Source organism: Staurois parvus, unplaced genomic scaffold (genome assembly GCF_062004578.1).
Source record: "Staurois parvus isolate SC_StPar_1 unplaced genomic scaffold, SC_StPar_1.0 ptg000347l, whole genome shotgun sequence".
NCBI lineage: Eukaryota > Metazoa > Chordata > Amphibia > Anura > Ranidae > Staurois > Staurois parvus.
The window spans coordinates 2,385,114-2,394,617 of NW_028318143.1; the positions used below are offsets into that span (position 1 = coordinate 2,385,114).

A 9,504-nucleotide genomic window follows, 5' to 3' on the forward strand; every position below is an offset into this window, starting at 1 on the left:
ACCAAGATCAGGTCAGCAGCAAGTTGGGTCAGTATCAGGAATCATACACGGCAATCAAGGCACAGCATACATCAGCATGGACACTGGATTAAGGCATCCTTTGAACAGGCCATCAAGTGCCAACATTGACTGTGGACATGCTCCTGCATGTGTACGCATGGCCATGCTCATTCCTGCACATGCCTGTGCACATTACAAAGGACTTCTCTGACACTTGGAGTACAACTGAAGGCTTCTGAAGGCAATGCTGTTGTAAATCACCCATGATGTCTAGAGAAGGATGGCACCATAGGTGCTTCAGATCAGGTACACAAAATGAGGCGGATGTACTAAAAGCAGTGGTGAATCTTTACTCAAAAAGTATGTGAATATTTACTTATTATCCAATCGTGTGAAAATCAAATTCCTGTTCACTTTGAATAACCAGTCATTCGCAGGTGCTTTTCGCACAATTTTTGAATAAGGAATCCCAACTCCTTTACTAACCATAATACAAGAAATTAAAAAGACAATGGCGTCATTTCTTATCACTAAACTTTATTTATTTCTTAAGTTGCTTCCTGGTTTCTGACCTAGGCTAAAATTATGTCACACATCCCAGGAGTCTTCATTAACATTTTGTTTTCTTTCATCTTGAGGAGGGAAGAAGGGTCTTTCTCAGCCAAACATGTCCTCCTGCCTGCATGCCTGATCTAAGGGCAAATGCATTCCAGGAGGTAAATGCTACACAAATCAATTGCCCTTACTCAAGATGGATAAAAATATAAGGGGGGGGGTTCAAGGTGATTTCTCAAAAAAATAAGCATGGAGACATGGATGGTTGAGAGAGTTTGCTTTAAATATTAAAAATTGATTGATTAGCATTTTCAGTTTGTGGAAGAGGAAGGGGTGGGTGGGTGTTTTGTACTGTTTTGTTTTGAAGAGTGTAAGTGAACATTCTCATCTTAGGATAAGTAGGGTGTTACTGACAAGATCGCCAGGTGAAAATAAAGTAAAACCAAGGTAGCCACCACATTTAAGAAATGGTATGCATAATTGCCTACTGTCCCGATTTGTCCGGGATACTTGCTGATTTTCAAGCCCTGCCCGACACAACCTTGTCCCGGGCTCCATCGCAGAAATCAAGGCTGATAGCGGAAAGTCAAGAATCAGAGATATTTGGGGAAAGCAGAAGCTCTGTGTGTTCACCACAGTACTGCTGGGTGGGGTATCCGTGAACACATGCTGGGAACAGATCCCTCCCCCACCTTCTTCCCCCAGCAATGATTAGGCGGCTATTGGGGACTTACTCCTTTGATAATATCTCTGAGATTGAGTCTGCTGAACGGGTCGCAGTGATTGGGCGAGGGGATGTGGCCGGCTCTGATGATCACACCCGTTCTACCTTGTGGTGAGGGGAACATGTCTGAGAAGCTCAGTCAGGCTTCAGAGAGGTGAGAGAGCAGTCGGAGAAATGTGCTATGGTGGCCCAGAAAGCATATTCAAGTGTAGATTACTAATAGATCCCTGAAGGTTGCTCATGCATGATTAACTCTACCTTTCATTGCTAGAAATGTACGATTAACTATTTATTTGCTAGCAGATGGTGAAGATGCATGATTGACCCTTTAATGACTAGATTAAAGGGTTAAAAGAGAAGTATGCTTCTTTTATTTCTTCCAAATTATACTTACCTAGGTGGATGCAACTTTGGTCCGATTTTTTTTTTTTTTTTCTTTAAGTCCGCAAACGTGCAACTATAATGAAAAACCCGTAAGTGTTCACAAAAAAAGTGCAAGTGCAAAACACCACACGAAAAAGTGCACTTAGGGGTGTGCTTTGTCCTTCCCCCAAAGGGGATGGACCACTACCCTGATCCCCCGGGGCACGAAGCTCCTGACAGGGACAAGGTTCCCATTTGGTCCTCCTGGTCAAAAGGCCTGGTGGACCACCGTTCCTTATGTCCAGCCAAAGCCAGACATCCAGTACTTGGTCAGGGGGCTCTCCCGGAGAGAAAACCCCCTAGGGATCAGGGGAGGAAGGAACCAAAAGACCACACATCCTCCCCCTAGACTTCAGGGAAGGCCCGAGGACCCACACCCTCCATCCTGTGAAAAACACACACAAAAGCAGAAAAAAGTGACAAACCGTGGGAGTGATTAAATTAAATAAATAGAAAATAAAAAAGTGGTACCGTGCCAAATTGTGCACAGACCAGGCCCTGAGGCCTGTAGCAAAAATTGCCCTGAACTTAGCCAAAAGGCCTGGTCCTTAGGGCGCTGTGCAAAAAGAGTGTAAAAACAGTGACCTTGTGCCATCTTCACACAGTGGGGTCCCACACCCAGGTGTTACTAGTGGCACCCCTGAGGGCGTCTACTCAGGGGGCACTGAGTTTGCAGACTTTCTGCCTTCTCAGCCCCTGGCCAGACCAGGTAGATCCGTCCAAATCAGGAGGTACTGGGTCCTTCCGGTCTCCTCGGGGGAATTACTCCCAGGACCCCAGCTTAACTCGTGGGTGTCCCGGTTTCTGTCCCCCCGGTACTAGCCGTCCAGACCCCCATCATACCAGTGAGGGTACAATACAACAGCCATCCCCGCAAAGCTAGAATGGCCGGGAGCACCCCCACTGGACACTGATAAGAACAGATTTTTTTTTTTTTTTTAAGTCCGCAAACGTGCAACTATATCGAAAAAACCCGTAAGTGTCCGCAAAAAAGTGCAAGTGCAAAACACCACACGAAAAACGTGCACTTAGGGGTGTGTTTGTCCTACCCCCGAAAGGGTTGGACCGTTCGCCTGATCCCCCGGGGCACGAAGCTCCTGACAGGGACAAGGTTCCCATTTGGTCCTCCTGGCCAAAAGGCCTGGTGGACCACCGTTCCTTATGCCCAGCCGAAGCCGGACATCCAGTACTAGGCGAGGGGGTTCTTCCGAAGAGAAAACCCCCTAGGGATCAGGGGAGGAAGGAACCGTATGGCCACACATCCTCCCCCTAGACTTCAGGTAAGGCCCGAGGACCCACACCCTCCATCCGTGAAAAACACACACATAAGAACAGAAAAAGTGACAAAACGTGGGAGTGGTAAATAAATAGAAAATAAAAAAGTGGTACCGTGCCTAATAGTGCACAGACCAGGCCCTGAGGCCTGTAGCAAAAATTGCCCCGGACTTAGCCAAAAGACCTGGTCCTTAGGGCGCTGTGCAAAAAGAAGTGAAAAACAGTGGCCATGTGTCATCTTCACACCGTGGGGTCCCACACCCAAGTGTTACTAGTGACACCCCTGAGAGCGTCTTCCCCAGGGGGCACTGAGTTTGCGGACTTTTTGCGTCCCCAGCCTCCGGCCAGACCAAGGTAGCATGTTCAGATCAGGAGGTACTGGGTCTTTCCGGTCTCCCCAGAGGAATTACTCCCAAGGCCCCAGAACGAATCATGGCGCTCCCTGGTTTCTGTCCCTCCGGTACTAGCCTTCCGGACCCCCATCATACCAGTGAGGGTACTATACAACAACCATCCCCGTAAACTAGAATGGTCGGGAGCACCCCCACTGGACACTGATAAGAACAGATTTTTTTGATTGAAAAGATACTTTTATTGCAGAAGCATCAAAAACAACATGTTACGTGTAATCGGGGTACATCTCACCCTGTACTGCGACGCAGCGCACCACATAGCAATACAGTTCCAAACATTCGATAAATACATTCAGGCAAATAAATACATTCGCTCAGCGGTATGATGCCTGACGTGATGTGCACAGAGGATGAATCCCCCGGATCACCACGTCATGCATGACGCCGCTTACCCCAAATACTGTAGCATCCTAATACACTATACATTTCCTAGTCACTATGTCATGCACGAAAACGATAACTGAAAAAAAACACTATCAACAATAGGCATCGGGTGTGTGGGGGGGGGGAAGGGGAGGGAAGGGGGAAACACAGGCCCGAAGCTTTATTGAAGGGACAAAGACACGCAAGGGGGAGTAGGGGGAAGGGGGAAATCTTCAGACGTCCTCTTCCTCCTTAAAGTCCAACAAGGAATAGTCTCTGAGCAGACTGAGGATCAGTCTGCGGCAGTCCTCAATGGACATCCTCTCCCGCTGGTGGATGAGGCGCTTTCTGGCGCACCATAAAGCGTCCTTAAAACAGCACAGCACCCGCCAGGCGCCGTCAATGTCCTCCAAAGAGAAAGTTCCACAGAATAGTCCATTCAACACCCCAAAGTGAGTGATGGCTGTCTGTGGCACAAAGTCCTTGAGTTCAGGTTCCAGGGCCCCCAACAGGGCCTGAGCAAAGGAGCACTCCCAGAAAACGTGATAAGACGTTTCCTCATGGATGATGCAGAAGGGGCAGTGTCTGTATCTGCTCAGGTTCCTGGCATGCATAAATGTCCTGAGAGGCAGTCCCCCCTGGATAGCCATCCATGCCAGGTCTTTGTGCCTGTTGGTGAGGATGTTGGAAGAAACATTCCTACAGACCACCTTGCAGGTGTCTGAAGGCAGGCCTGGAACCGACTCCAAAATGTCGCTGGCTCGGATGAGCTTGTAGATCGTCTTTGGCTTCCACAAGTCCGGCTTGACTCCCTGCAGCCCTTGCTCCCTGATGAACTTGAAGGTATCCAAGTAGAACCAAGGAGTGTCCCAGTTGTAGGGGATGGAACTATCCCAAGTGTCCCACCCCAGGGACCTCCAGAGAGGCAACAGGAAGAAGCGAGACATTGCGTTCCCGCCAGAGTCCGTAGTCCGTCTTGGCAAAGTTCTGCGGACGCAGTTGCAAGCAAAGAACACCCTCAGCTGGGTGGCGATGTCGGGCACGCCCTTACCGCCCTTGAGGGGTTCCTTGAACATGACTGCCCGCTTCACTCTGTCCATCTTGGAGCCCCAGATGAAGTGAAACACCGCCCTGGTGATGGCCTTGCAGGTGTTGACCCGGGGGGGCCAGGCCTGGGCGAGGTACTGCAACACAGGGAGAATCTCGCTGCGGAGTACCAGTGTCTTCCCTTCGATGGTGAGGTCTCTGAGGCTCCAGAGTCCAAACTTTTGGCGCATCTTGGCCAGTCTCTCCTCCCAAGACTTCAGGGCTGCGCCCTCGGCACCAAACCAAACTCCCAAAATCTTCATGAAGTCTGTCTTGATGCCAAAGGGCATGGATGCAGAAGAAGGCAGGAACCACTTTCCGAAGAGCATGACTTCCGACTTCCCGCAGTTGACCTTTGCCCCCGAAGCTTGGCCGAAGTCCTCGCAGGTCTGGACGAGCAGGTCGATGGAGCGCTGGTTGGCACAGAACACCGTCACGTCGTCCATGTAGAGCGAGCACTTCACTTCCCGTCTGTCTGGTCCCGGTGCGGTGATTCCCCCGATCTCTGGATTCCGTCTGATGCATTCGGCGAAGAGCTCTATACAGCAAACAAAAAGCAGAGGTGAGAGAGGACAGCCTTGTCTGACCCCGGAGAGAACCGGGAAGGGGTCAGTCTTCCAGCCGTTCACCTGCACGGAACTACAGATGTCATTATACATGATGTCAACATATGAACAAAACATTTCCCCGAGACCAAACCTGCGCAGGGCTCTGCACATAAACCCATGGGAGACACGGTCAAAGGCCTTCTCCTGATCAAGACTGACCAGGGCCGCGTGCACACGGCGGTCCTTGATGTATTGGACCGTGTCCCGGACAAGCGCTAGGCTGTCCGCAATCCTGCGGCCAGGAATGCCACAAGTCTGATCCGGGTTGATGATCTGTCCGATGACAGCCTTCAGTCTGTTCGCCATGACCTTGGCGAGGATCTTGTAGTCCACGTTCAGAAGAGAGATGGGATGCCAATTTTTCAAGTCACATCTCTCCCCCTTACGCTTGTACAGGATCGTGATCATCCCCTCCCTCAACGAAGGAGGCATCTTGCCCTCCACCACCATCTCCTCGTACAGCTCGAGCAGGTCCGGGCCCACGAGATCCCACAGCGCTACATAGAGCTCCGCTGGGAGACCGTCGCAGCCCGGGGTCCTGCCTTGCCTAAAGGATTTAGCGGCAGAGTGCAGCTCCTCCAACGTCAAGGAGGTTTGTCCGACAAACCTGCAGGATCAATAGTGTTAGAGATACCTGACAAGAACCTGTCGGCCGCTTCCGAGTTTGTTTCTTTAGGGGAGTAGAGGTCGGAGTAGTAGTCGCTGACCACTTCCATCACGGCCTCCTTCCCCTTCTGGAGTGTTCCAGTCTTGTCACGCAGCTCCAACAGGGGTGTGTGTCCTGAGTGGAGTTTCCTGAAAAAGAAAGAGTTACACTTCTCACCTTTCTCGAGATGCTCCACCTTGGCACGGAAGACAATGTGCCTGGATTCTTCCTCAAAGTGCTTTTTCAAGCACTTCTTGGTGTCCTCCAGGTCTTGCCTCACGTCCCAGCCGCAGTGATGAAGGTCCTGCAGGGACTGCAGCTGACGCTGTAGCCTCCTGAGTTCCTTCCTCCTGGCACACACTTGCTGGCGTCCCCTGGCCTGAAAGAAGCTGCGCAGCTTGACTTTCACGAACTCCCACCAGTCGCTGACCTTAGGAAAGAAAGACTTCTCCTCTCGCCAGGCACCGTAGATATCCCTGAGCTCCGCTAGCAGTTCCTCATCGCCCAGCAGGGTGCAATTCAGCTTCCAGGAGCCTGGGCCCGGGGCAAAGCCCTCTCCCAGATCACCTTGAAAGTGAATGGCCCTGTGGTCAGAGAAAAAGCAGGGAACCATGGAGAACCCGCGGTGCCTGACTGCCCTGGAGGTGAGCACAAAGTCAATCCTGGAGCGCACGGATCCATCGGGGCGGCTCCATGAGTAGTTCACGGAACCGCGCCCCACGGATCCCACTGCGTCTCGCAGGGAGGCCTCTGCAATCATCTCCCGGAGCAGCTTCGAGGTGGCGTCGAGTTTTGCGTACATGCTGGAGCTGCGCCCATCCTCCTCTATCGGACAGTTAGTCGGCAGGGGCTGTGCTTACCTCCCCTGGGGAGGGGGGGCGACCTCTGTGACCTCTGCAGCCTGACAGGTGTCCTGGCCCAGACCAATCTGATTGAGGACCTCGTTGAGGACCTCATTGAAGTCGGTGGAGAGATCTGGTTCCGACTGGGTCAGAGCCATCTCTTCCTCCACCTCTTCTTCCTCCAGCGTGTCGAGGTCCTCCCCCACGGGGTCGGGGCCTGCGGCATTCTGGAGGACGGCAGGCCGCTTGGTGGCAGAGGAGGTGTCCTCCGCCGCCGGGCTGGCCTGCTCCTTCTTCCGCTTCCTGTACCCCGCCGCAGAGTTGCTGACAGGGGTGACAGGGGGAAGGGGCGGGAAGTCCTCCTGGGAGGAGAGGTCCGGGGGGGTGGGACCGGGGCAGGGGCAGGGGGGCAAGGGGGGGTAGGGGCAGGGGGACCAGGGGCCGAGGGGCCGGGGGCAGGGGCAGAGGGACCAGGGGCAGGGGCAGGGGGGCCCGGGGCAGGGGGACCAGGGGCAGGGGGGCCGGTGGCAGGGGGGCCGGGGGCAGGGGGACCAAGGGCAGGGGCAGGGGGGCCAGGGGCGGGGGGGCCAGGGGCAGGGGCAGGGGGGCCAGGGGCAGGGGGGCCAGGGGCAGGGGGACCAGGGGGGCCAGGGGCAGGGGTACCTGGGGCCTGGGGGGGGTTCCTCTTACCCGGGTCCTTTGGAGGCTTTTGTGGCGTTGGTTTGGTGGCCGGGCCCTTGCTCAGGGCCCCGGCGTACGTCCTGCTTCTTTCTGGGCAGTCTCTGTAGACGTGCTCGGACCGTCCACAGAGGTTGCAGGTTCTGGACCTTGGGCAGTCCTTGGTCTCGTGACCTGCAGACCTACAGAACCTACAAGAAAGCACACTGCATTCCTTACCCTCGTGCCCCGGCTGGCCGCACTTGCGGCATGACTGGGGTAGGTCTGGGTAGTGTAGGAGTCCTGATGACGATCCCAGGGAGAAGCATTGTTGCAGGTGTTGGAGATCTCCAGCGGGACGATCTCTTAGTAGCCTGCAAAACACAGCCCACTTACCAGTCCAGAAGCCGTTGGTGTCTAGTATCCGGACTGGGTCCTTCAACACGACACAAAACCTTTGGAGGTAGGTGGCTATGTCTCTGCCGGGGACGTGGGGGTTCCTCATGGACACCGTGATCCTTCTTTCGTCCCTTTGAATGGGAGAGTTCGCAGCGAACTTTCGGAAGAGGGAGTCGGGTCCAGCGGTCTTCACTGCCTCCCAGTACCTTCTGCACACCTGTAGGGAGACAAATGTGACAAGGAACAAACCTTTCACGAATGACTGCACCGACAGGGTCTCCGCTTTGCTGAATCCTTGTTCAAGGATCATTTTCTTGCCAAAGACTTCCGGGGTCATCTCCGGGATTCTGCCGTCCACCTCTTTCAGCCGCAGCACGACTGTCTGCTTCATCTAGGGCTCCAAGGGAGGGAGACCGTCTGCAGGGCCGGAGCGGTCTGGGGTGGAGGTGGAGGCGGAGGGGGCTTCTCCCGGGGTCTTGGCGGGGGCGGCGGTGGCCGCGTTCTGTGGCTTCTTGGTGGTCGTTCTCTTCCCCATCTTGTCACAGAGGAGTTCTCAGGAGGGCTTCCCAGAGATCTTGGTCGGGTTCCTTCTCCTTCTTCTTCCTCGGCGGCTTCACTCTCGCTTGCTTAGCCTTTGAAAAGGCTATTGAGCGTCTACTGCCCGGAGGTAGTAACGCAGAGTGAACAAGGGGGGGGAAGAACACAAACTCGTTCTGTGTGGGGGCTAAGCCTCAAACCCAATAGCAGCAAGTAGGTGAAGCCGAATTTAATCGACGATCCTACAAGGCCGAGAAGAGGGTACCCCACACAGACCAAATGGCTTGGATAGATGCAAGTGTTTCTCAACGTCCTAGCTGGAAGCCGGGACACCCCTAAAGGCAAGGTCGATACTACACTTGATCTTAGCCAAAAGGCCGAGAAGCGATCTGTCCCTCGCCTGCTCTAAGGGTGAGAACTTGGTGATCACATGACCACTTATCGTTGAGTTCTCACCACCACTGTGGGCAGAGAGCGGTGACTGTCAGTCACCGGTTTGTGTTCTGCCCCCCCCCCCCTCCCCCGGAGAGGGGGAGGCAGTGGCTGGCTCAGGCTTTCAGCTCCTTCCTGAAACCTCAACTTTAAAGTCTGTAGCCAGAAGGAAAAAAATTAACATGTTAATGATATGCTTCTTGTGGAGCCACCCCCATATTAAATGAATGCCCTGCCCCTAATTAACGTACATGCTCTGCCTACAGTGGCTTTCTGGACTCGCAGAAAAAAGGTGTCCCTAAAAACTTTTTTGAAATGTTGGCAACAACAGGTAGCTGCAATATATTCAGTGTTTGTTCTTGCATATATTTTAACATGTGAAAATATAGTTGGGGAAGATAGATACTAATACAGAAACACAACAGAAATCTCAACTTAAATCAGGTTTGTAAATGCTCCCATTAAACGAAGTGTCTAGCAAAGTAATAATTTTGTCGCTATAGCGCTTGCACTTGAAATACTTATTGCCGCGTCGGAATGCATG

At 53.1% G+C, this 9,504-nt stretch overlaps 1 pseudogene; it reads right to left on the minus strand.

Moving 5' to 3' along the window:
• Positions 1 to 8,711: 8,711 nt before the first annotated feature.
• LOC149456786 (U2 spliceosomal RNA) lies at positions 8,712 to 8,917 on the minus strand (annotated as a pseudogene).
• Between the last annotated feature and the right edge of the window lie 587 nt (positions 8,918 to 9,504).